At 43.0% G+C, this 24,751-nt stretch overlaps 1 protein-coding gene and 1 long non-coding RNA gene across 5 annotated transcripts in view; one reads left to right on the top strand and one right to left on the bottom strand.

Annotated features, from left to right (window-relative positions):
* Positions 1–24,751, top strand: part of Neto1 (neuropilin and tolloid like 1) — an 85,212-nt gene that overhangs the window by 9,644 nt on the left and 50,817 nt on the right. The gene's annotated exons all lie outside the window — the stretch shown is intronic.
* On the bottom strand, positions 1,676–24,715 carry LOC125363856. The gene is made up of 4 exons (XR_007213366.1): positions 24,705–24,715; positions 12,768–12,771; positions 12,239–12,248; positions 1,676–1,901 (listed from the first exon to the last, which is right to left on the bottom strand). It is a non-coding gene; the product is annotated as an uncharacterized LOC125363856 (long non-coding RNA).

The raw sequence follows: 24,751 nt of genomic DNA, 5'->3' as shown, positions 1-24,751 counted from the left end.
TGTGGCCTGATGTGGAAGCAGGTGCCTCCCCCCCACCCCCAGCCCCCGCCAAGGCAGTGAGAATGAGCACAGGCTAGGCCAGCCCAGGCATCGTTTTAAAATAGAAACTGGATCTATACACAGTGACACCAGGCATGGTATGCATGGGAAAGTGGTATTTTATTTCTGGGTCCGGTGATGATGAACGTAACGTCCAGGATTTAAAGCTAAGGTTTCCTAAGGGCCGTTGCCACAAGCAAGCACACCTTGTCAACATCAGCCGTGTTACCCATGCTCGGAGCACCTGTGGACAGGTCGTGAATGGCGGGGTTGGCTCTCTCATGGTCGGCTTTCAGCAGCCGCTTTGTGGTCAGGGGACTGTCTCTGCCATTCTGGCTTGGAGCGGCTGTACTTCATGGCCAACAGCGGTGTCTACTGCCAGCTCTAAACGGAGAGCCTTGAGGAGATGATACCAAGAAATTAGATTGAATTAAGGATGGGACAGAGCTCCTGCCCTGAGTCTAAAGTAGAGGAAAGTCCACAGTGGAGCCTGAACTTGGCTAAGAAGGGACAACAGGAGCCCAAGAAAGGACCTGAACTCTTCTTCCCCAGAAGCCCAAAATGACAGTAGATGGCTCCAGGCCATTGCCTAAGTGGCAGAACAACCTTCTAGCTTGTTCCATGCAAGTGGAGAGTGTGGTAAAGCATTAGCTGTTGAGACAGAGTGGCCAGGGGCCAGTGGACGTCTAGACCGCATTTCAGGACTCTGAAGCCTGAAAGCTTTAGTGGCCCTTTTGCTTCCATGTTTACTTAGTAAAATGATTCACGTGGTGACCTGGGAAGCAAAGTTGGGGAGAGATCCCCAAGTTCGTCTCATGATTCAAGGTGGGCATGTTGCTGATGTTACCATGGCACCCTGGTGGTCTCACACTGCAGATGGAGGTCAGCCCAGCCACAGAGAGCTGCACTGTGGGACAGCCATGAGGTAGACTTGATTGGGAGCAGTCTGGCTCCCAGACTTGGCATTCCTACATCCTTGTTTGTGGTCAGCTTCGTAAGGGATCTGCAGTATTCCACCCTTCACAAGTCTTAAATTCAATCTGTTGACGTGCAGGGTTCTTTGAAGGACGTGCCTACCAATTCTTATTTTTGAGATTGAATTATTGAATCCTTATAAGATCTCTGTTGTCAGTTACCTATTTTTTTTAAATTAATTTGGTCACCTGTTCTTTAAGTACAGGGAGGCTCTGGTGTGTGGTAAGTGGGTGAGAGAAAGTATCCTGGGTATTTTTTCTAAACTAACCTGGTTCCTTGGGGTTAGTTTGAACAGTGAGTATTTGTGGCATATCATCTTTTTTTTCCCCTCTCAGATCAGTTTAAGTGGACCCAGCTTTTCAGGTGGAGATTATAGATATTTCTGATGGCAGACATAAAATATGTCAAAGCAGAAATAGCAGCAGGAAGACCAGGTGGCTTTTATTATTTTTATGAGTTTAGCACAATCTGGAGTCTGTGTTTAAAACTTATAGGCTCAGAAACTTCAAGTCAGCATACTGAGTTGGTAATAGACCTCTTTTAGAAACGAATCTCATTTGCCAAACTAATAAGATGAACATACATATGTGCACATGTATTTATCTGCATGTATATGTATATGTACATGCAACACAATACATGTATACACAAGTGTACATTTCAGTAAGAATTCTTTGAGTTGCGTAGCCCAGTTTTCCCCACATACAAACCTACTAGCCTAGCCATATTCTAGCCAGAAGATTGTATCATGAGAATGCTCTTCGAATTTTGAAACGTAATTATGGGACAAACATGCTTAGCAGGCTTGAATGCAGGCACCCAGTGACTGATTGTGATTAATATTGATCAGTTTTTTCCAGTAGTGCTTTAGTTCCCAACCTCCCATTCTCTAGTCTTCAGGCTTCTGCTCTCATCTTGCTGTTCGGACAAGATAATTCCTGTGAAGTTTGGTTTCTACTCAGTTGTTTCTGTTTGTCAATAACTGGTTGTCTTGAGTTTCTCTTCTGCTGAACTTGAGAGCAATGGCCCTGTGAACCCTGACTTCTGCTGCTCCCCGTATCTGTACTTCTGAATTCCCAGGGATGCCTGGCTCTCCGCCACCAGAGCCCAGGCCTGGACAGGGAAGATGGGAAGGCCATGGATGTGTCTTCAGTGGTACTTTTCTGCATCTCTTGTTGGCTCGGATGCTTCTTTACTTCTGAGTTTGCTAAGCTCTGTAGGGGTTGTACGTTATTTCCTAGGTTTGAAGTGTGGGAACTGATTGCCTAGTAAGGTCTAGCACCCACAAGGACTGGGAGACTGGGGAAAGAATCCACTGGTTCAAATCCTCCAGTCTCTAAAGGACAAGCATAAAACTTAGAGAAACGCCAAAGGCCCAGGGCCCTGGCCGTTGGCTACAGGCTGCTGAGTATAGGAAGATTCCCCCCTGTTCTGGATGAACCTCACCGTAACCATGTGCCCTTAGTTCCAAAGAGAAAAATAAGCCCAGTCACTGCAAGTGCTGAAGGTGACATACGGGAAATTTTTAAATAATGTATAGCAAACTCAATAAATAAATACATACGACATTGGGAAGTACTTATTGTCATAGGCCTAGATTCTTTTTATCATTTCACATCTCCCTAAAAATTATTTAAAGCAAACCAATTAAAAGAAAACAACCTGAAACTATTTTGTAAGGCCCTGAGTTATACTGGAGAAAAGGACTCAAGCTCATAGCATTGCTGACTCCCAGATGGGTTGGCAAGAACATCTGATGAGGATTTTAGGTGCTCAGAGGGAGAAAAGAATAGACACAAATTTCTCAGTAATACTCAAATGTTATTTAAAAAAAACCCAAAATACCATATTTTTGGTGTAACTTGTGTCATTAAATTATTCATAATAAAATAGAAATAGGAAATACTCTGCAGCAATTAGTTATTGTAAATTAATTTTAAAGGGAGAACTATTTTTGTATTCCACATTGTAAAAATCCCCCCTAAGAAAGTCTTTCTAGCAGAGACAAACACATCTCCAAAGCCAGCTGCCTTCTTGCTACAATTTCCATTGCCACTAGAAATCGGAAACCCTAACTGTACCTGCCATGCCTCTAGCCCAGCTCAACCACCTCAAAGACAAACATCCAGAATGCTCTACGTCTCGGGAAAGTAATATCCTCTCCTGTCAGTAGTAGACGTCTTTGGCTGGCCTCTCGCTTTACTGCATACTGAAGAGACTTCTCTATTTACAGACATGGAATGGAGCATTTATGGAATCCTCCACTTTGGGTGGTATTTTCCCTTTCTGCGCTACTTTTCTGAAACAAAGTCACACATATCCAACCACAGAAGTACAACTTAAGGACTATGACTCAAAGAACCAGATAGGTCAGTTTGAGTTAGCCATAGGCACTGAAGTGAGTGGAGTTGTTAAATATATTGAAATTATTGTGGTACTTTGTACTTAAATAGCACCTTTCATCTGAGGAGCTCAAAGTCTTCTAAGGACATTCTGCTCAACTCCTAGCCTCTTCTCACACTGCATGCGGATTGACTTCAAAGGCAGCAAAAAGAGTGCTCTGTAATGCAGGAGTTTCAGCTGAGTATTTAAAGGAATATTTCTATGCATACTAGATGAAATATTTTACTTAGGTAAAATATCATCATAGGGACAATGCAATTTTAATGATTTTCCTCTTTGCATCAGAAATGTGAAAGTATATATGTACTTAAATATTTTTGAGTCTTAAAGTTTCCCAACTAGGTGCTAAGGTTATGGTATCTGTTCTGGTAGGAAAAGAAAGGGGAAAAAACATCTGTCCTCTACTTTTTTCAAATGCCTAAAGGTTAGTTTGAATTTTCCCCTGCAAGATGAAAGAATAGGAATTTTTGAATACTAAGGTTAAAGAAGGACTTCGATTTGCTTTTCAAGAAGAAAAGAAGATGAAGTATATTTAGGCTCAAATGTGCTGTCTTTGTGTTTTATTTACAGTGTCAACCCCAAAATATTCTCATTGCAGCACAGGCTTATTAAATGGAAAATAAAAGATGTAAAAAGTCACATTTCCTTTTATAAGCCATATTTTTCAACAAATGAAACTGAAAAGAATTCAGAGCGGTAACTGCCTTACAAATGTGTCGTTGTTACCCAAAGCATTCGTGTGTGAAGGGTTTTTCCTACTCCTTCCTCTCACGGGCTTAGCCCCTGGTTTGGTGGATCTGTTCTCTGCAGCAGAGAGTCCAGACCGAGAGGGAAGTGCTGAAATCAGAGACAGACTGCTGCCGGTCTAGGTGGGTGTCTAGGAGAGACGCTGAGAGTGGGTGAGCACTTCCAGGATTAGCTCCCATCTGGGCAGAGAATATTGAAGGCACTGGCGAAAGACAATGAAGATGACTGAGCGGTCTCCTGTACAATAAGAATGGTTTTCCCATTTTGTTTCTTGGAGAGGCGGAGCCGTGTGATGTGTCTAGGCATTCCTTCTTTGGGTTGTTTAGAGTAGTCGCTGGACTGAATTACTGAATATGCTATATTGGGTTTTTTTTTTTTTTTTTGCCAGTCCTAGCACATGAACTCATTGCCTGGGCACTGGAACTCTACCACTTGAGCCATAACTCTCACTACTTCCAGCCTGTTTCTGTGGTACTGAGGAATCGAACCCAGGGCTTTCGGCATGCTAGGCAAGCACTCTATCATGAAGCCACCTTCCCAGCCCCATAGGATACGTTCTTGATGGGTCCACCCAGCGACCCAGCCCCACTTGTGTTACCGCAGTGCGTTCTCTTTAGATGAGGACCCTACCTCACGTAGCCTCTCTAGCCAGAAGTTTGGGTCGAGCAGGTGTTGCCAGAGTTCAAAACTGTCGAGCTGCTGCTTGTCCCCAGCTGTGTCCCACTGCTGACACGCCTCGGCAGACTGTACTCCTCACAGTGGAAACTTTGAACTTAGACACTCAAGGAGAGAGCAGGAGTTTTTCTTCGCTTCCTGTCTACTGCAGCCATTCTCCTTGCTGCCTGACAGGCCGGCCTCGTTGGCTTTTCTCGGGAGGCCAGTTATGTTCAGGAACCTCCCACCGTGGCCAGCGTGGCTACCTCCAGCTGAGCACCCGAAGGAGGGAGAGAGAAGGGACTTGAAGCAGGGGCAGATGCAGAGCTCCCGGACAGGGCTACCTGTACGAACATGACTGCTTACTCAGTTACCAAAGCATATCTGATGGACTGACTGGTGGGAGGAGGAGGTAACAAGTTATACAAGAAATGTACCCACTGCCTTACGTAGGAAACTATAATCCCTCTGTACATCACTTTGACAATAAACAAACAAACAAACAAAATACAGTTGCTCATCAAAGCCCGTTTTCAAATGACTGACCTCCATCCTTCACTCAAGTGGTTCTTAAGAGGAACTGCATCATTTGGACAAGAACAACACTCGAGAACTATGACCACAATAAAACAGAAATAAGGCATGCATCGCATCCATTTTTCATTCTTACATTTCTGGGACTCTCTAGTTACAATATTTCTTGGAATCGCCTCCTCCTGTCAACCTGTCCCCGATTAGTCTTTAAATTCCTATTCAAGAAATATGTTGTTCCAATTTTAATCGTTGAGTATATTTTGCCTAAAAATTTATCAAATATTTTCATTCTCTGAGACATTTGTTTGGTAATATTTTATTTATACTTCAGCCAATTTTAATTTGGTTGTGAGTAAAATAAGTCAAGGTATGATCATACCTCAAGAGTTATTTGTTTATACTAAAATCTGTTTTCCTGTTTTGAATGTTATTGTCCCTACTTCAGTAGAAATCATAGTATTTTTTTAAAGGGAATACACAGAATAATGTGATTTCCCCCAGGTTGTGTTGGCCGCTTATATTTATACAGTGGTTATTTCCAGGTCTAGTGTGTAGATCACTCAGTAGAAACCTACATTGGCAAGACTCGCTTCCTCTTGGCAAGTTCATTTTCTGGTAGACGAGAAGCCATGTACAGGAATCTGACGACTAGATGACACATTCCTGCCTTGAGATGTTTGCATCCTAAACCTGGAAAGTTTATGTCCTGAATCTCTGAGTGCATGAAGTTACATAGCAGTAGGAAGGCACCATAGCAGATTATATCAAGGATTCAGGTCCTTAATATAACTTAATATAAAGATTTTCCTAACTTTAATCTAGGGAGCTTATATTAAACTTTCTGGAGGGCTCAGTGAATGACAACAGTCTTTCAAGGTAGAATAAGAAGGCAGGAGATTTGGGGTCATTTTATGTGATGTCAGAAAGAAACCAGCTGGCTTTAAAAGATGGATGAAGCAGCGAGAAGAGAGTCAGTTTGAGAAGTTTCTAGAAACTGAATAAAACAAAGTGTTGATTCTCCTCTAAATCTTCCAAAATAAGAGTACAGATAATACCTTGATCTTAAATCAGGGACATTTATTCCAATTTTTTTATGTCCAGAACTACAAGGTAATAAACTTATATTGTTTAAAGTCACTACACATATGGTAATTTACTATCGGAGAGATAGGAAACAAATACTGATTTCGTGGGATGTTGCTATAAAAGTACCTTAGGAATGTGGAGGTGGTTCTAGAATTTGGCAGCGCAAATGCCGGGAGAATTATGAGACACAGAAAAAAGGTAAAATTTGTATTGCCTTAAATTGATGGATAAAAGAAATATGGATATTAATGGTTGTGGGTAGGTACTTTAGAAGAAAAGAAGATCGTTGTCGTGAAAGTATTGATGCTCTCAAAAGAACTTAAATCATAACAAATGGACTGCTGGTAGAAATAATGAAAGCTACAGTTCTGATGAGGAAGACTGAGTAGAAAATGAAGAACATGAATTTGCATATTGAAAATAAAGAAAGAACTTGTCCTATTGAGCTAGACAGGTTATTGTAGTCCTGAAGCCATGTGAATAACAGAACTTTTAACCAGTTAACTTAGATAATGGAGTTTAAGAAATTCAGTGTCAAGTATAAGCTAAGGAAATGTTTGGAATCAGACAAGCAAATCCTGCATATCCTACAGGGGAGATAAGTTCAACAACATTTTGCCAGTTTCCTAGAAAAGTCAGCACATCACACTATTCTATCTCCTAGAGAGTTCTTTGAAATGATTTAGTACGTCATGAATGCCTTTAGTCATCTGAGGACATGCTGAAAATCAGAATTGGTATATCTACGAAACATCTGTGAAGAACCTCAGCTTTCATTATTTCTATCAACAGTCCAGCTGTTATGAGTTAGGTCCCTTTAAAAGCAGAATCCTTTAAAAGCAGAAATACTTTCACGACCACGATCCCCATTTCTTGAAAGTCCCTATCCACAGTCACCAATACCCCTACTTTTTTCATCAGTCTGTTTAAGGCAATGCAAACTTTATCTGTCCTGTATGTGTCTCATAATTTTCTCAGCACTCACACTTCCCAAATAACTCCAAAATAACTTTCACATTCTTTAGGTAGCTTTCATGGAAAAGAAAGGCCAACACTGAAGGCAAAGCTCTAAGCCCGGAGGGCAGGGTCTACAGCACAGAAGGCAGAGCTAAGCACAGACCTGTTCCCAGGCATGAAAATCAAATAGAACTTTTGAACATTTGAGAATGGTGGAATTTTTGGGTAATTTTTATTTCCCCCCTTTAAAGCAACAATAATCTATTCATGCCAGCCAATTCCTTCTGCTCCATTTTCCTTTTAGGACCATATAACACATTTCTTGAGCTTTATAGACACAGAAATAGAGTGCAGGTGTGTCTCAGTGAATCCTACCCCAGACCTTACCTTTTGCCTGATTTTAGCTAGTGTATTTGCTACCATGCTGAACTGAAAGAGTCTCGAAGGAATCAGTGCTGGAATACATTGCAACTCTGGAGCTTCTTGGGTGGGTGATTCCATTTTACATCCAATTTGGATGAGTCAGATATCTGAAGGTCAGATTAGTGACCTTCCAGAATCTCTACATCCTACATTTTAGAAGCTGTGGATATGTTGTGTTACCTCACCAAGGGAAGGGAAGCTATTGTCAGTAGGATCCCTGTTGTCGATCAGATGGCTTGAAAACGGAGGTTATGTTGGTGTTTGTGGGAGGGTGTAACAAGGCTCTTTCAATGCAGAATTGAGAGGCCAAAAAGCCACTGTGGAATGATACAACGTGAGAGAGATCCAAATGGCCATTGCTGGCTTTGAAGACAAAAGCCTGTGTGCCAAGGAGTATGTAAAGTCTTGAAGCTGGGGAAAGCAAGGGATGATTCTCCCTTAAACCTCCAGAAAGGAGTGCACTTCCATTAGCATCTGGATGTGAAGCATTTAAAAGGATTTCTGTCCTCTAGCGCCACACAAACAATATTTTTGTGTTACTTGAAGTCACTAGACTTGTGCTGATTAGTTGCAAGAGACAGAAAATGAATGTAATTCACAATTAATAAAATAAATGTTAGGATCAAAATTAAAATGTTAGAAGAATCGGAATGAAAACATTATCAGAAACAAAGTAAACAAATGACGTAAAAATTTACCCATGAGGTGGAAAACATAGTCCAGATGTGAAAAATACCATTTTCCTCATTGCAGTCTGAACAATCCTCCTAGCTATACTTTTCTACACATAATTTGATAGTATATTCATATCATTTGATTTTATAGTTTCATAATGTATCTGTCATTTTTATATCCTACGATTGTAAGTAAATTCCACTGTTATCCATAAACATGGCTGATACCTCCACAAAAGTACACACAGTTCTTTCTGGAGATGTGTACAGCATGGTGGTATTGGTGTTTGTGGCAAATAATAGCTATTTGTAGAACCTGGCTCTGCCTCTTCGTGGCTCATCTTCGTGATGCGTTTGCTTCAAAAGAGCTGTGTTGTCTGTTCTGGCTTTCTCAATTGGCTCTCTTCCCACGGTCGCCAGCTCTGCTGACTTGCTTGAAATTCTGCTTCAGTAGGTCCTTATAGCACCCTCCTTTTCCGGCTGCTTCCAGACACCTCATTCCACCTGGCCTGCTCCAGCAATCGCAGAGCAGTTAGAACTCAGTACAACTTCACCAGCTACCAGGCATGGGCCCACAAAAGAACCACAGTTGATTTTTCGAAGCCGTGGATGAGTCATAGCTATGTCACTTCTGTTCTCTTGTCAACGGATCAGAACCCACATCATCGAGCTGTTCTCTTCCCTGGGAACGTTACTTTAGAAATCTGCTTTCAAAGCCCCAAGGGGTTTTGTGTAAGGGATTCCAAAAGAACAGCAGGGCCCTGTGGAAATTCTAACAGGGAAAGGATGGGGGATCAGTACTAGGCGACCATCTCCCCAGAACGTCGGGCATAGTCTCAACAGGGAGGTGTAGATTTCGAAAACCCACAATTGGAACTTGTGGAGTGGCCAGTGGCCGGGCGCATGGAATTAGGGAACCTCACCTGGGGTGGCTGAGCAGTGGTGGTGGTAGCGTGCAAAACATGTGAAATGGAGCTTCCCTGAGCGTGGAAGGGAGTTAGCCGTGCCAGAGGTCTGCTAGCCGTGCAGAATTCGGCAACTCCTGGGAAAATTCTCGCTAGTATATCTTTTTGTATCACATACGGCTTTCAGTAATCATCTTTGCTAGTGGTAATTGCATCTTATTAATTTTAAGGAAAAGAAAACGATTATGTTGCAAGAGAATACAATCATAGTTTGTTCTGTGGACAGCTTTGATCGCGGTAGCATCATTTCCCATTCTGCCCACGGCCTGCTTTGAAATCCTAGGTCCTCAGCAGGCGTCACACACCTCTTCTTCATGAATCTTCCCTGTGTGTTTCTCACAGTCTCTGACCTACCCATGGTCTCAGCTTTGAGTATATGCCCCGCCCCTTGACTGTGACAGCTCCCTTTTATGTTTCGGGCGTGGCCCCAGGCTTGCTATAGGATGCATTTTTTTGCATGTAGTTATGTACGTCGTATATTGGAACTGTTCATGTCCCCTCGGTATGGGATTGGATGCAGAGCCAGGGCATTTCATTTCCTGTTCAAAACGCCAGTGCTGACATTTATGTGCATTGTGCTAGACTTTTCCCTGTCTCGTTGGATGAGAAATAGTTTCTTTTTTTGAACAGCAACTTGTATATCCTATTCTAGATCACAGAATAATACACCAGAAAACCCAAGTTTCTGTTAAGGTAAAATGGTTGTAGAAAAATGGAACTGGGAAAGTTGATTTCAGTATCTATAGATATTCTTTCAGAACCAATCGTTACCATGTTCTTACTGTGGCATGTATGTTGCCACATCAAAAGTGACACTAAGGACAATAATAAGCAATTACTCCATTAGTATAATAATGTAATAGTTAAGGTATGTGACCATAGTTTATCATACATAGTAAGAGTGTATTTGGGGCTTTTTCTTGAAAACACACTGAACAGTACTTATTCCTTTCTAGAAGACAACAGCCTTGTGATGGATCATTGCTGTGGTCTAGTTATATGGGTCTTTAGTTTCTCATCTCTGCATAAATTCATAGTTTATTTCATATCACTGCACACATACATATGCTTGTATACCTTGGTTCCATGAGACGTAAGGAAACAGACTACAATGCCAACCTGTGTTCCAGTTCTAGCTCAGATAATTTCTGGTTTGAAATGACCCAGGTAGCAATCTCCCCAGGTTGTCAGAGCTTCCTACTCCCCATGAGCTGAGCACTTGACAGGCATCGTTACCGATTCTGCTACCTAATGCCATAGCTAGGTTTCAGTCTTAGCTCACATGTGGTCGCATGACCTCCGATACATGAATTCACAGATATGTTCAACAAGAAAAGGAGGCGACTGACCCACAACTCTGGTAGGTTCTCTCCTATACGGATGACCCTGTCCTCTATACGCCTGCACTGGGTCTGACTGTGTTCTATGGGCACAGCTCCCAGTTTGTGTGTGAGTGTTATTGAGATACAGCACTTAGTCTCAAGCTGTCATGGAGGAACAGATACTCCCACCTGACGTGGTGAGTGCTAGCGCGTGAGTGTGCTGGTGTGGGCACCTCACAGAGCGGTGGGGGCGTCCCCAGATGAGCATGGGTGGGAGTCACGCCCTGGCGGTGTTTCCTCACCCAGCGCTCTCTGCATCCTCAGCTTGGATGCTACTCAGCCATTGCTCCACTGTGCTCCAGTGTTCATTACAGCGAGACAGTGGTGCTGAACACCAGCACCAGGTAGCTGACACCTCTGGCTTCCAGGGTCTCCGGAGTGCTTTGCACTGGCTGGTGCCAGATGACATCTATTTAAGGGAGTACTGTGCTCTTGGATGAGGACATGGGTATGTGGCATTCACTCATTAAATAAGGTAGAGTGAGTGACATAGCAGACCTGGGAAGAAATGCCCACATGACAAAACTACTTGGCAGTTGAGAGACTTTGGGAGTAGTTGAGTGAGTTGAAAAGGGGAGAAGTTGAGACTGAATTAAAAACATGATTCAGATGATTAAAAACATGATTACAGGCTCGGTAGGGAACGCCAGTGTTTCCCACATTCATTTCAGAAGTAAGCGATACACTAATATCGCAAATGGAATAGCTGGATCTGAGACTACCTGGATGTCATTTATCAGAACATGAAGGGTGAATGGAATGTGTGAAACTAAAGTCACCGGAAAAGCCCACAAGAATTAGGCAGCAAGTAAACACAAGTGGGCACAATTGTACCCCAGTGGGCAAAGTACTACTGATAAGAAGTGTTGAGAAAGAGATTCATAACAGTGTTAGTGGCAACAGAAATATTGCCAGAACAAATGTGGGATCAGGAAAGTTTAGTGATAAATCGATTATGCATGTTGACAAAAGAGAGGTCAAAATGACTTTTGATAGGGTGGTTAGGTTCTATCAGAACTTGTTGGAGAACGATAGGTCAGAATGTGTGACTTTTACCTCTAACGATGCTGAAGGACACTCATTCATGAGATACCTCAGCGGGAGTGCTGGAAAAGTAGAGCTGAAGCAGACTGGCCATTGAGAGAGAAAGGGGGGGGATTGCTTAGGGAATGAGTGGACAGATCCAGTTGGCAACGATGCCCACTTCTTACGCTAGAACATCCCAGGAGTCACAGCTAATGATCATGACTAAGCTAATTCCCCATAAAACCTGCATATTCGGGGATTTTACGTTTGGTTCAGTCTCCACAGTCTGTACAGAAGGTTTTGGCAGGTAACCAACTGTCCCTTCTTTTCGGGGTTCTCACAAAGAATATGTTGCTCAGATTCATGGAAGAACTTTTTTCTTCCTGAAATTAGAGATATTTTCTTGACTTACAAGGGGGAACAACTTTCACTAGATTGCCTGTAAAGCACCAGCCATAATAACAGAGCAACAACACAGAAAACCCCACAGAGCAGGCATACAACATATGCGTGCATGTGTATGCACATGCGTGCACACAGCCACGCACACACACACACACACACACACACACACACACAGGCTTCCTTTGAAAGTTCTAACTGCAGCAAGGGTAGACATGAGATGCAGTGCATATAAAGAACAGGATGTTAGGTAATACACTGTTTACTGGTTTCATTTTTCTTTCTGTATAACCTTGTCATGCTTCCTTTCAGAAATTACCTCTTTTATTACTACCTATTGTTGAATATCCCACAGCCACTACTATCAGGATGATTTTTTTTCAGATGACATACAAGTTTTGAGAAGATATATTTTGTGTGGGTTTAAAGAATGTTTGGAAGGAGAAAGACTTACTGTTTCTATTCACGGAATTATTTTCTTATATTTGGACAACACTTACTTCACTGCTTTCTTTGTTTCTTGATACTCTTAGAATTTGTACCATTAGCAATTGTGAGTTATGACCCTACAAATTACAGTTCTTGCTATTGGATCTAAGTAAATGGCTGGGCTAGGAAAAAGTGAGATATTTTGGAAAATATTCTGGTACATTCATCATGCATATTCATAAAAATACCTTCTTTCTTATCAAAGGTGTTTTTTTTTCATTAGACAAAACACCCCTTTCATGTTTTATGATAAAACTGTCCTGAGAAATAATGTGATAAATGTCATCATTCAAAATTAATTCAAATGAAATATGATGTAATTAGGCAGAAATTTCTGCTTTCTAAAAGCCCCATTATAAGATATTCATCTCAATAAAAGGACAAATGGTTGAAATCTTATTCTATTCCAGGTATAAGTCTAAATACTTAACATGCATTATCTTATACCTGTGAGGTATTGTCCTGTCTCTATCCTAGCCTGAGATTTGGAAAAATGAAAAAAAAATGTTTGAATAATTTACACAAGTCCATTCCCCTAGCAAAGCTCAGATTTGAACACAGGAAATTATGACTTCTGATATTTTTCTTCCTGCACTATATAATATTGGTTTCTGGTTTAACATCTCAAAGACAGTGATATTTCTCATGTTTTATGATTTTATTGGAAAGCTTTGAGACGTTTCCAGTAAGCTTAGTCTTAATCTTTTCTTTATGCTGGAACATCTTTCCTACAACACTAACCCATCTCCCTAAATTCCCTGGGATTAAAATAGTTAACTTACTACATATCATTGACATCAGATACATTATTAATATTAACAATATAATTGTGTATAATATAGATTTCATTCATGTTTCATCTCATGTTGGCAGCATTTCCTATTTGCCAAGTTTGCTATCGTTTGCCAGAGGAAAATTATTATTCAGTCACTGTTTTCGTCTAGTGAGATAAATGAAGAATTATCCTAAAGGCTGTAGTGATAATGACTCCAGCCTTCTTCGTTTCCCGTATTCCCAACCACAGTCACGACTGCACAGTTCTGTGATTTCACATGTTACAATCTGGGACTCTCTTACACTCCTGGAAAACCGGCAGGTACGATGACAGCGCTGTGACGAGGTGTGCATTGGCCTCCTCTGCGTGCTGAATTCCAGACGGAGCCAGACATAGCTTCTCCTGGCTGCGGTTGCCTGGCCACGATTCTCAGATGCCACAGTCCCCAGGCTGACTGGCGGTGGCCTTGGCAGGGCCTCGCGATGCCGTCAATCTCGGGCGCCCCAAAGACCAGGCTGAAGCTAGCTAGGACTTAATTTGGTTTATGGTTTGCTTGAATATAGATGTGTGAAGCCAGGCTTACAGGAGTACAGGTCACTTAGGATACTGTGTAGCTGTTCATTAAAATGAAGCCACCTTTTTAACCTCTGTCGTGCTCATCTTACAATATTTGTGCCAATATTGTGATGATTAAATACAGTAAGATTTGTGACACGTTGGAAAGGATTGTTTTGGACCTCCTCTCTCACCTTGGGCCTGCGTACAGCCTGTGTTTCACAAGATATTTCTACCCATGACATAAAATTGCAAATATATATATAGCAAGGTCACAGTACAGACTCTGCTAATGGCAATCTCTAATGATAATGCTAATCTCTAACGATAGAACTGTCATTTGGGTTGAGTAATTATTTCATAGGTAGAAAAGAATTTTTTTTTTAGCTATCTCTTTAAGCCCTGTTCTTTATCTCCTGACAATGTAAATGAGGAAAGTTCTGGAAAGGGAGCTCCTCTGATTCCCCCTACTGTACCATTATGACTGTACCTAGGCTCCATCATCACAGGAACCCATGATTTAACCCTGTGTGCACTGGGAAATTCAGCTTACTGTTAGCTGCAACACACAGTCTTACCTCTGTATTATTAGTTCAATGAAGAACTTATTTTTCAAGGAGCTCTTTCCATCTCCTTATTTTTCTCTCACACACAGCCGGCCACTGGGGCAGATTCGGGTTTCCTGTCAGGTTAGAGGAGAGATAATTGGTGGAAATTCTCATGAGCCACTAAGGGACTATCCACAATCATTATAAATTATTCTTAGCCATTGCCCTTTTATTGCCTGTATCAGAAGAAGAACGATGCTTGAAGTAGGAAGTCTTCGACTTGCACTCAGTGGTGTGGTAGGAGGGAGCCTGCTTGCCACCGTTAGCATTCTTACAAACACTGTTAGGTTTAGAAGGAACACTTGCCCACAGACAGCAATAGAAAGTTCCTAGCCTAAGCCTGAGTGCATCAGAGACACTCTGTCTTCTGGGAGGATGGAAGGCAAACTAAACCAAGCTAAACCTGGTACAGGAGAATGGTGGCCAGCCCATTCCTATCTTCAGCCTTCGAGCTTTCAGATTTCCATCTGCCAGGATGCCATCTGGTCCCATCCTCAAGGGTCAGGGTGGCCAGATGTGGGGTCTCAGTCGACGAGGTGGGCTAGCGTCCTCGCTGGGCAGGGCAGCGGTCCTGGTGGAGGAGGATGAATGGATGCATGGATTCAAGAGCAAAACACACTTTCGAGCGTGCTCCTAAGGGCCAAGAACCATGCTGGACGCGGGTGAGCTTCACACTGAAGTGCGTGCGGACATTTGACCCACGAGGAAAATCAGCCTGTTCGTTCTCTTTTGCCCATTTTTCTTTCCAGTTCTTTCAGGTGGATAACATCAATCTATTTACAATCTGTACCTTAGGGAGAGTTTGTACCTTTGTGGTGACAAGAACTAAAATAATTAGGTCCTTTTCAAGGCATCTGAGGCATCCTACTGAAGTAAGAGAAAGTCCTCTCACCTTCAGAGTGCTTGCGTAACAGCGTGGCCCTGAGCCCTTGGCTGAGAACCTGCCCGTGTGACCGTGGAAAAGTCCTTCACCCTCTGCAGCTTCTGTGTGGAGACCAGCTGTGTGGAGCCAAAGGTCATTGGACGCCAGTGAGGCTCTGGCATCCCCCAATGGCGGAGTCACTCACCATTCCATTACGACTCCTCATACAGACACTATAAACACTCTCTGTCAAGGCAAAATTTCACTGCACTTGTGGTGCCCTGTTTTATGCATGAGTCATTTGAAGTCAGGGGCACTATGGGATGCTCAAACCCACTGGGAGAACTCATCACGGCAGGAGCCCGCATTCAAATCCCACCCCCACCCCAAATAATTCTGCAATGTGAAGGTCTTCTTGTATTCAAATGAGTGGACCACAGATGTGGACTCTGTTGCCCATGGTCAGATCAACTCGGTCCTGGGTAGTATAGGAAAATATCCACTGGGCATTCTAGTTATTTTCCTTTGACATTCCAGAAGTTCAGATTTGTTCAAGGTGGTGGGGCTGTGAATTCTCAACTGGTGTGATAACCACAGGCAAAAATCCATTTCTATGTCTACACTTTAATCTTCTTCAATTCCCCCAAACAAACCTGAACACTTAAGCACTTACTTAGGACAGGTCTTCCTGAGCGCTTAAGTATTACTATAGGTATTACAGATGCAGCTTTCCACATTGCTTTGAAATTTCTGAGGAAACTGCACTTGGGTAAAAGATGGGATAAGAGTAGTCACAAAACTGTAAGGACAACTCTTCAATCCACGCAGCTATGCAGCGTTGTTGTCCACCCTTGGTGCTTCATGTTTCATTCTTAACTTCCTAGCCTTTATTAAAGGACAGTTAAAATGTGAGTTAGTGAACCTTTTCCTGGCTGGGATTCCTATGGGAACGCATCTAGAGATTGTTCCTGAATGGTGGTATTAGAAAGTGCCAGCATTAAGATGCACTAGGGCTGGACACACCTGTCATCCTAGTTACTCAGGAAGCTGAGATCTGAGGATCACGGTTTGAAGCCAACCCGGGCAGGAAAGTCCACAGGACTCTAATCTCCAATAAACCACTCAGAAAAAAGCCGGGAGTGGTATTGTGGCTCAAGCAGTAGAGTGGTAGCACTGGGACCGGTCCTTTCCAGAGAAAGATACTTAATCTTTCAGAGAGCTTTGCAGATATGTGTGCCCTGAAAGGTGTGGTGCATGGTTCTCACAGGGAGCATTTCATAGCCTGGAATCTGAATGCAGGGCAATGGAGGTGTGCGCACAGCCAAGAGAAAGTTCCAGCTTTTCCTGATACCATCTTGGGCTATGTTTGTTTCCCGAGGGCAAAGGAATGACTGCCGATGCCTTCTGGCCAGAATTTGCCATTCCTGGTGGATGGATGATAGGGAGGTAAAGAGCTAGTGCTGCCACAAACCTGTCCCATCCAGCCTGCCGACAAGAATGGGTGAGGGCGGGTGTTGACCCCTCCATGTGAGAAGTGGGCAAATGCGTTCTGTCAGCACGGGGGGAGGGGGGGTGGCCACCAGACTTCCCCAGGGACCTGCAGGTGGCGCCCAGTGAATGCCCACCCACTGCCTCCTTGTGTCCACATCTTCTCAACTGGGAAGTTGAGGAAGGTAGGGGGTAGAAACAGAAGGAAGAAGGACAGATTCCTGCTCCCTTTCCTTCTTCAGGACCCTCATTGCCATCTGTCACCCGGAGATGAAGAGGAAGGGTATTAATTGTCAGATTTCGATGGGTATATATTTGAAAACGAATCCTAAATATTATAACAAGAATTGTGGGGGGGCAGATCCCCACAAATTTGCATTCAAGAACATGGAGAGGAAATTAAATATCCGGATGAAGTATAGTTGGAAATAAGTTACAATGATCTCTCTTCAACCCCACAGAGAAAGGTTCAGTACTGGTTACACGTTCAGCGGTACTTAGGTTAGGAGAAGACGGTGTATGATCAGAAAAGGCACAGATGTGTGGTCATCCGTTTTGTAAACTATAGCAGAAAAATTAAAATGTCCTACGTGCTCACCCAAAACACTGGCTCTTAACTTGTATGTGGCAGTTCTTATGAAAATTATAATGGTAAGCTAAATTTGGGAGTTGGTATCTTCACAGGAAGGAAGAACAATACACTGACTCAGTTTTTACACTGCTGACTAATGCAATGATTAGTTATTCTTAAATCCAGACTACTGGTAATTTCTTTCCCCCTGTTTTTATTAGCTTGACCAGCTGCACAAAGGGTTTGCTTTGTGCTGCTTCATGTATGCATGCCATGTACTGGAGTCAAGCCCAAATGCTTCTTCATCGATGTCACACTTTTTGTCATTCTCCCCCACCGTTTGTCTTACTGATCACTCTATGAACATCTGATTATGTGTTCAGAGACACTGAATTCCGTCGATGTACCCACATATTATACTTATACAGACTTTAATCCATGAAGTTAATACCATTTCTTCAACACTACAAACTGGACATATCAAAGCCCAGCTAGTTCCCTGTGTTGTGTTAGGTATTGATCAATACAGGATGGTTCATCTAGAAATTCAAATTTAAATTATATGAGACATACGTGACAATTTTTATCTTTTCTACTGAGTTCCATTGGTCACTAAGTCCTAGCAAATCTGCTTACTGATCTTATATGCATTTTTTTCTCCTTTCCTTTTAAATTAGCTTATGTTAGTTATGGAGTAGGATTTCATTATTCCATTTTTCTCCATTTGTAGTGACATGCCATTCAGTCTAGCTGCATATATCTCAATTGTCCAAATACAATTGCCCGTCTGCTTTCATTTAAATACATGTCTCCCCATTTATGCAAGAGTGGCATGCAGCATTAGAGGAAGCGAAGCTCTAACCGTCGCCGTCCACAGATTAAATGCACAAAATGACCTCATATACGCTTTCTAATGGGACACAAGGTGTTTTCCATGCACACAATCTTTCATCAAAGTCCTTCAAACACAAATCTTTCACTCATGCACAGTGATTTGCCGTTTAAATCCGTTGCATAGGTTTCTTCTGCCGACAGTATTTCTTAACTTACCTGTGTGTGTTTGTGGACCGAATGCACGTTGTTGCCGTGTGCATTGGCCCGAACTGCCACACACTGGGAACTCAGCAATAACCCATGTAAGTGTGGCCCTACGTCTTAAGAAACTGAAATGTTTAGTTAGATACACCGAATTGAATGGCCTGTGTCCATCATTCGCCATACACCTACAGTTGAAGCAGAGAATATTGCAAGGAAAAAAAAAAGACATAGCAAGGGGACAGAGCCTAGTTAATAAGATAAAGACAGATCTTTTCTGAATGGCAGCCTTTGAGTGGATACTGGCAGGTTGACAGAAGTTGTGCAGGCGGAGGAGGAGTGATGGGTGGATTGTGGGTAGGTAGAGAGGGAGGGCATTGTGGCCAGGGGAGACAGCCTGGGGACCCTCCAAGATGAACAGCGCGGGTGGGGGGGCGCATGTAGGGTCCGCAGGAAAGGCAGGCGCAGCTCTACGTGGGCGGTGTTTAAACAGGAACAGCAGAAGGTGGCCCACTTTAGAAATCTGTGCTCATTTTTGATGAATTCTCCCCTAACCTCCCTTCCCTTAGTTGTTCCCTTCCTGCTAGCCTTCTCCCTCCCTGTCCTGAGGGCTCTCTCGCGGTGACATACTGGTTTCTGTCTTGTTGATCTCACATTGCATTGTAATTATCTGTGTACGTATTTTTCTGCTGCTTAGCTGTGAGATTTCTAAGGAAGTGAGTCACATTTGTGTTCCACACATTACCCAGAGTGTCAGCATATGGGAGAACGCATTACCTCCTTCTCCGCCCTTTATTTATCAACCCACTGTTGTTTTTACTTGCAGGTCTCATTTCCTCCTCCAATGCAAAAATGTAATTTCCTTGCCAGGAAATTGCGATTTCCTTCTTCATTTGGTAGGTACGTGGAGTAGTGGGAACTCAAGCGAGTCACCCATCATGCTTCTTGCTCAAGCCAACTCCCTGTGGTCACGGGTGCTTTCTGAGTGTGTCTGAGTCTGCTCCTTCCCTTTGTCTGCCAAGGGACGTTCCAGCCTCTCCCCTCTGCCTAATCTGCTCCTTGGGTGATCAGAACAGACTTTTAAAATTTATGTTCCTACTTCAGAATTGCTCCTCCCTTATCATCCAGACATCCTCTAGAGTTCACACACTGGTCTAACTAAACTCCTCCATTACCTGTCCTTGCGTCCAGAGCAGAGCTGAATGTCTTAGCAGGACTTGAGTCCACTTCGCAATCTCCCTGCTTTCTTACCATCTTGGGTTTGGGGGCGGCTGGGCCTAGAACTTAGACCCGAGGCATCCTTGATTGCCATTCAGAGGGACACTGCGTCTGATTATGTGTTACTTCTTCATTCGAAGAGAGCGCTTGAAATGATGAAAGCCCTAGAATGATTATATTGCACACGTTTTCCTGTAGCTCGACCATCATCATGATGGGAGCAGACCAAAATGTTGTGGAATTGAGGTTATTTTCATTATGTCACTATCATGCAAAATGTGATTAATACTCAGGGCAGTTGACTACATTTTAACAACATCATACGATTTACAGGGGAAATAGCGTTTTGGTACAAACACATTGTGTTGACTCTCTCCCTCTATTTTAATGAAACGTTATTTCTTCCCTTTACTAAGCCCATGTGTTCTGGCTTCAAAGCCTCTTACTATTTAATGACATGTATTACTGTGGGTGTAGTTAACACTTACTAGCCGCAATAGTAAATATTTTATAGTAGCCGGATATGTACACATCTATGTACTTAGCTTATTAAAGCATTCAGTGCACAGTGCCCTTGGAAGTTCTAAATGCCATAGTGTGTTTACGTTTTTGGCCAAAACAACAACACACGTGGGAAAACACTTTCGAAATAATAAATATTGAAATGGAAGTACATTTATCTCTGGAACATAAGCCGACGTCAGAAACGATACTATGGGCCCACTTCGTGTATGGTAAGAATGCTATGGAAGTCCCTGCGGTGCAGATGTAGGTGGGGTGGAGGGTGGTGGGGGTGGCGGGGGCGGGGGAGGAGGAATGCAGCCAGGCTTTGTGCTCAGGAGCTCGAAGCAGCTGTTTCTGTGCCGGGACATCTCGAGTCCTTCATCTTTCCCAGTTTTATTTTGAGATGGAGACCATTTTAGGAAGCACCCAAACAAGCCATTCATCTTTCGGTTTTTTACAAGTCCGAGGACATGTGCGTGCCCGCTGCCTCTTGCCATCACATCAGCTCTCCCCTCTGCCTGGTGCTCACCGCCCAGGACCAGGCAGGGACGGAGCATCAGCAACGGAATCGGCTTTGCTTAGGCTGAAGGGGGTTGCAGATGCGGAACGGTGTGGGGGATCAGGCGTCGATGGTGACGTTGACAGGATAGGGATCCACTCATCACGTCCGTGTCTCTTGAGAACGAATGTTTTGCAAGCACTCTACCAAGTAGGGAGGAAGAAAATAAAGCCTAAAAGTCCCTAGCAAGCACAGCCTTAAGCAAGTCCTTCAAGTAGTGCTCGAATGCCACAGTAGAAGACATAGAGCCACATAGGAGAATATTACAAAAGAAGCCCGCACTGTAGAGGTCAGAAGGTCTCCTCCAAAAAATAAGATGTCGGGGGGAGTGGGTAGGAGAGGGATTGGTGAGAATGGTAACAGGAGTGCTGCTGGTCAAGATATACTTTATGCTACTTAAAGATAATAAAAAATAGGAAAAAAAATGAGCTCTACCAATTGAGCCATAGCACCACTTCCAGCTTTTGAGTAGTTAATTGGACTTTCCTGCCTGGGCTGGTTTAATCATGATCCTCATACCTCAGCCTCCTCAGTAGCTAGGATTACAGGCGTGGGCCAAGTGCCCACCCCTGTCTCTAAGGATTCGGGAACACCCATCACCTGGGGGTGGGACTTCCCTTCCTCTAGGGATTCAGGCACACCTATCACGACAAGATGCCAGGTAGTACAACTCACCATGTGGCCAGTGATGGCGCTGGCCAGATCTGACCTCCATACTACAATATCTTCTGCTAGGAAAAAAAAAAATACATATATATAGCAACATTAAAAGCAGCTTTTTTATCACACTCCCGTGCATATGATAGCTGTGTAAACCCCAGCGCTATAAGATTTTATGTTAAAAAGTGAAGCATAATGAGCCATACTTCAATCCATGAATGACAGCCACTACACCGTCGTGGCAGACATAATAAAGGAGATAGTCCAGTCACACTCCAGCTCCTCGGATGACACTGTGGAGCCGAGAGAGACTGATAACAGGGCTCACAAACACCGAGTGCCAGCTGTCCCCTGGGAACTCGGGGACATCGCTGTTACAAGGACTGCTGACTGCAGGGGATGGGTTAATAAAATGCTAACAAAGACCCCTGAGCTCTTCCTTAACTCTCTGGCAGTATAATTTAGATGGGCACATGGAGAATGATAAATATAAGTGAGTAAAATCTGGTTTATCCTGCCCCCCAAATAAATTTGTTCCTCATGAAAGGGATGAAACCTACTTTAATTACCGATGGGAGACTTGGTAGCTTTTGTCATCAGCCATGTTTTTGTTTTCCTCCAAAAGATGTTTTGAGTCATATTGAAATGTATAGAATGCTGTGAGAGAATTATTTATAAATTTTAGAGGCTGGTTTTTACTAAGATATATAGAATAGTTTATACTTTGTCGAATGTTAAGAATTAGGATATTGAAAAGCTACCAGATTTAAAAGATACAATCTAGCTTATCTCTTAGTTACTCATTTTCTCATGTGCCAGTTACTGGAGAAGTAAACCTGGACAAGTTCATACCCTGCCTGGAATATACAGAGAACACTAACAAAATAAAAGCACTAATAAAAGAAAACCTGTTATTTTAGGGAGTAATGGCCTTTAGCTCAGACTAGATTAGGTAGTTGAGGAACTCTTTCAAGAGTTAGTACAAAACTGATCTTAAGACCTCACTAGGATGGAGGCAAGACAGGTTCCAGGACCACAGAGCACAAAGGCAGAATTAATACTGCTTGCTTTCTCACTGGAGAAATTAGGAATGATTTACTGGATTGAAATAAAGGCTTTCTTCAAAGACATGAAGAATTACATGTCTGGGAATGTTATCCAAGTAATCTAAGATTCGTGTCAGTGCCTGGGATGCTGTTGAATTGAATTTGATCCTGAAACAAAGGAAAAGATTTTACATTGGCAAAGAATGACTTTTGATACATAGAAGTGCACCCTTGGATCATGAGAAGGGTAAAGTAGGACAAAATGGACTGACAGATGAGTTGGATTTGTAAAAGTACCAGTACCCACACTGCACACGATCAGGAATATACAGCTCCAGGTTGTATAGATGCTGACATCTGTAGCATGAGCTGTGATATTGTGTGTGGAGAAGAGACAGTGAGTGATGGTGGACCATCTTTGATTTGAAGTACCTCTGAAATACAGAAGCAAAGTAACTCAGTGTCTTTTATTACCTCAGAGATCACCGTGTACTTCTAAGAAGACATAGATCACTTTAATTCATTGTCCCAACTCCACATGATGAGAAGAACTTTAAATTATAAGCTAGATCTGGTCTATGGAACGAAATGTGTTCATAACTCACGGAGGTGGTGGAAGCAATCATGGGTGTGGATACTCAGCAAAGAAAGATAAAGACGGAACATTTGAGTAGGTGTGTTGGCAAGGGAAGAGAGGCTGCTGTTTAAAGAACCAAAAAAAAACAAAAAAAAAAAAAAACAAAAACCAACACCCCACTAAAATGGATGGGCAGCTGCCCAAAATAAGATTAAAGTATTGGGGGAGGGTGTAGGCACTGTGGGAAGAAATAGATTTATGTCAGATTAGTGTGCAATATGCAAAGGGTAACCAATTAGATTTATCAGTTAGGTTATCAGTGAACCGCCATCCATAATAATATTTTTCAATTAGAAAGAACAATTGATGAATTATCGGGTACAACTTTCCTGCTCTGGAAAAATTAGAATTCAACATGTGAAGCAGAAATAAGAAGTCATCAGGTAGATCCTAAGTATTCAGGTAGGATATTCTTTTCAGAACCTTGCGTGTGACAGGATTCTTGAGGGAAGGAAAAGAACAAAATGTAGGTGGTGCGCTGGCAGAGGCAATGTAGGTAGATAGTCACGGGGGTGTTGTTGAGCTTGGCTTTGTGCCATTTGTGCATACAAGACTTGGTTCTTGCATGGCTTGACCTTAAGTCAGGTTTTACTTTCCAATTCCCTCTCCAACCCATGATTTCTGCCCCCCAAAAAAGTTAATTGTATATAATCTGCCGTACAGCTACATCAAAGCCACCCCTCAGACCTTAGGATCCTGTTATTTTGGCCACATTTTACCTTTTACTGGGGTTCCTTGTTAGGTGTCCCGGTTTCTTTGAATGCACAAAGAAAGTGAGGCTACAGCAGTACTCAGGAAACACAGGTGGCTCTACTGGTGTGGAAGCCCACTCTTCCCAGCCAGCCTCCCAAGCCCGGTTAGACGCTGTCCGAGGTGCTGAACGCATGCACCCAGGCACGACAGCCCGCTGGCTCCGTTTTGGCAGCGGGGACCTCACTCCCAGGCCCAACCCTGCCGATGGGGCCCTGCTGTTCCTGCTTCACTTGAGTGATGACCACCTCCTCATCCCTGTAATTCCCTCCAGTTCCTGAACTTACAACATTATCCCACGATAAGAGGCCTGGGGAGCGCAGGGTGGCGTTTAAAATGTTTTAGCCACGTGCCTACGCCTGTGAACCCAACGGAGGCATCCTCAGACTCACGCACAGTGACTTCTCCCAAATTCTTTCCTCTTGAAGGTTCTATTCGTACATCTAAGGCTCTCTCTTCTTGGGTGAACTTTATTATTCACCCGTCTCCCCCAGGTGGATTCACTATCAATATTTTCTGAAGCACTTCAGCCTGCCTGGGCAATCCTAGGGTAATGCGATTTTACCTCAAATTCAAATGGGTTAGTAGTCTTACTGTCCTAGGGATAGGTAGCCTAAATTTAGAGTAGCATGAATTCACCAAACAGGACCAGGGTTGTCACAAGAGCATGAGAAACGAACATTACATTTCCCTTATATCGAGAGCTGTCATCTGTGAACAAGGAAGC

The sequence above is a fragment of the Perognathus longimembris genome, chromosome 15, assembly GCF_023159225.1.
Source record: "Perognathus longimembris pacificus isolate PPM17 chromosome 15, ASM2315922v1, whole genome shotgun sequence".
NCBI classification, from domain to species: domain Eukaryota; kingdom Metazoa; phylum Chordata; class Mammalia; order Rodentia; family Heteromyidae; genus Perognathus; species Perognathus longimembris.
This window is presented reverse-complemented; position numbering and strand designations above follow the sequence as displayed.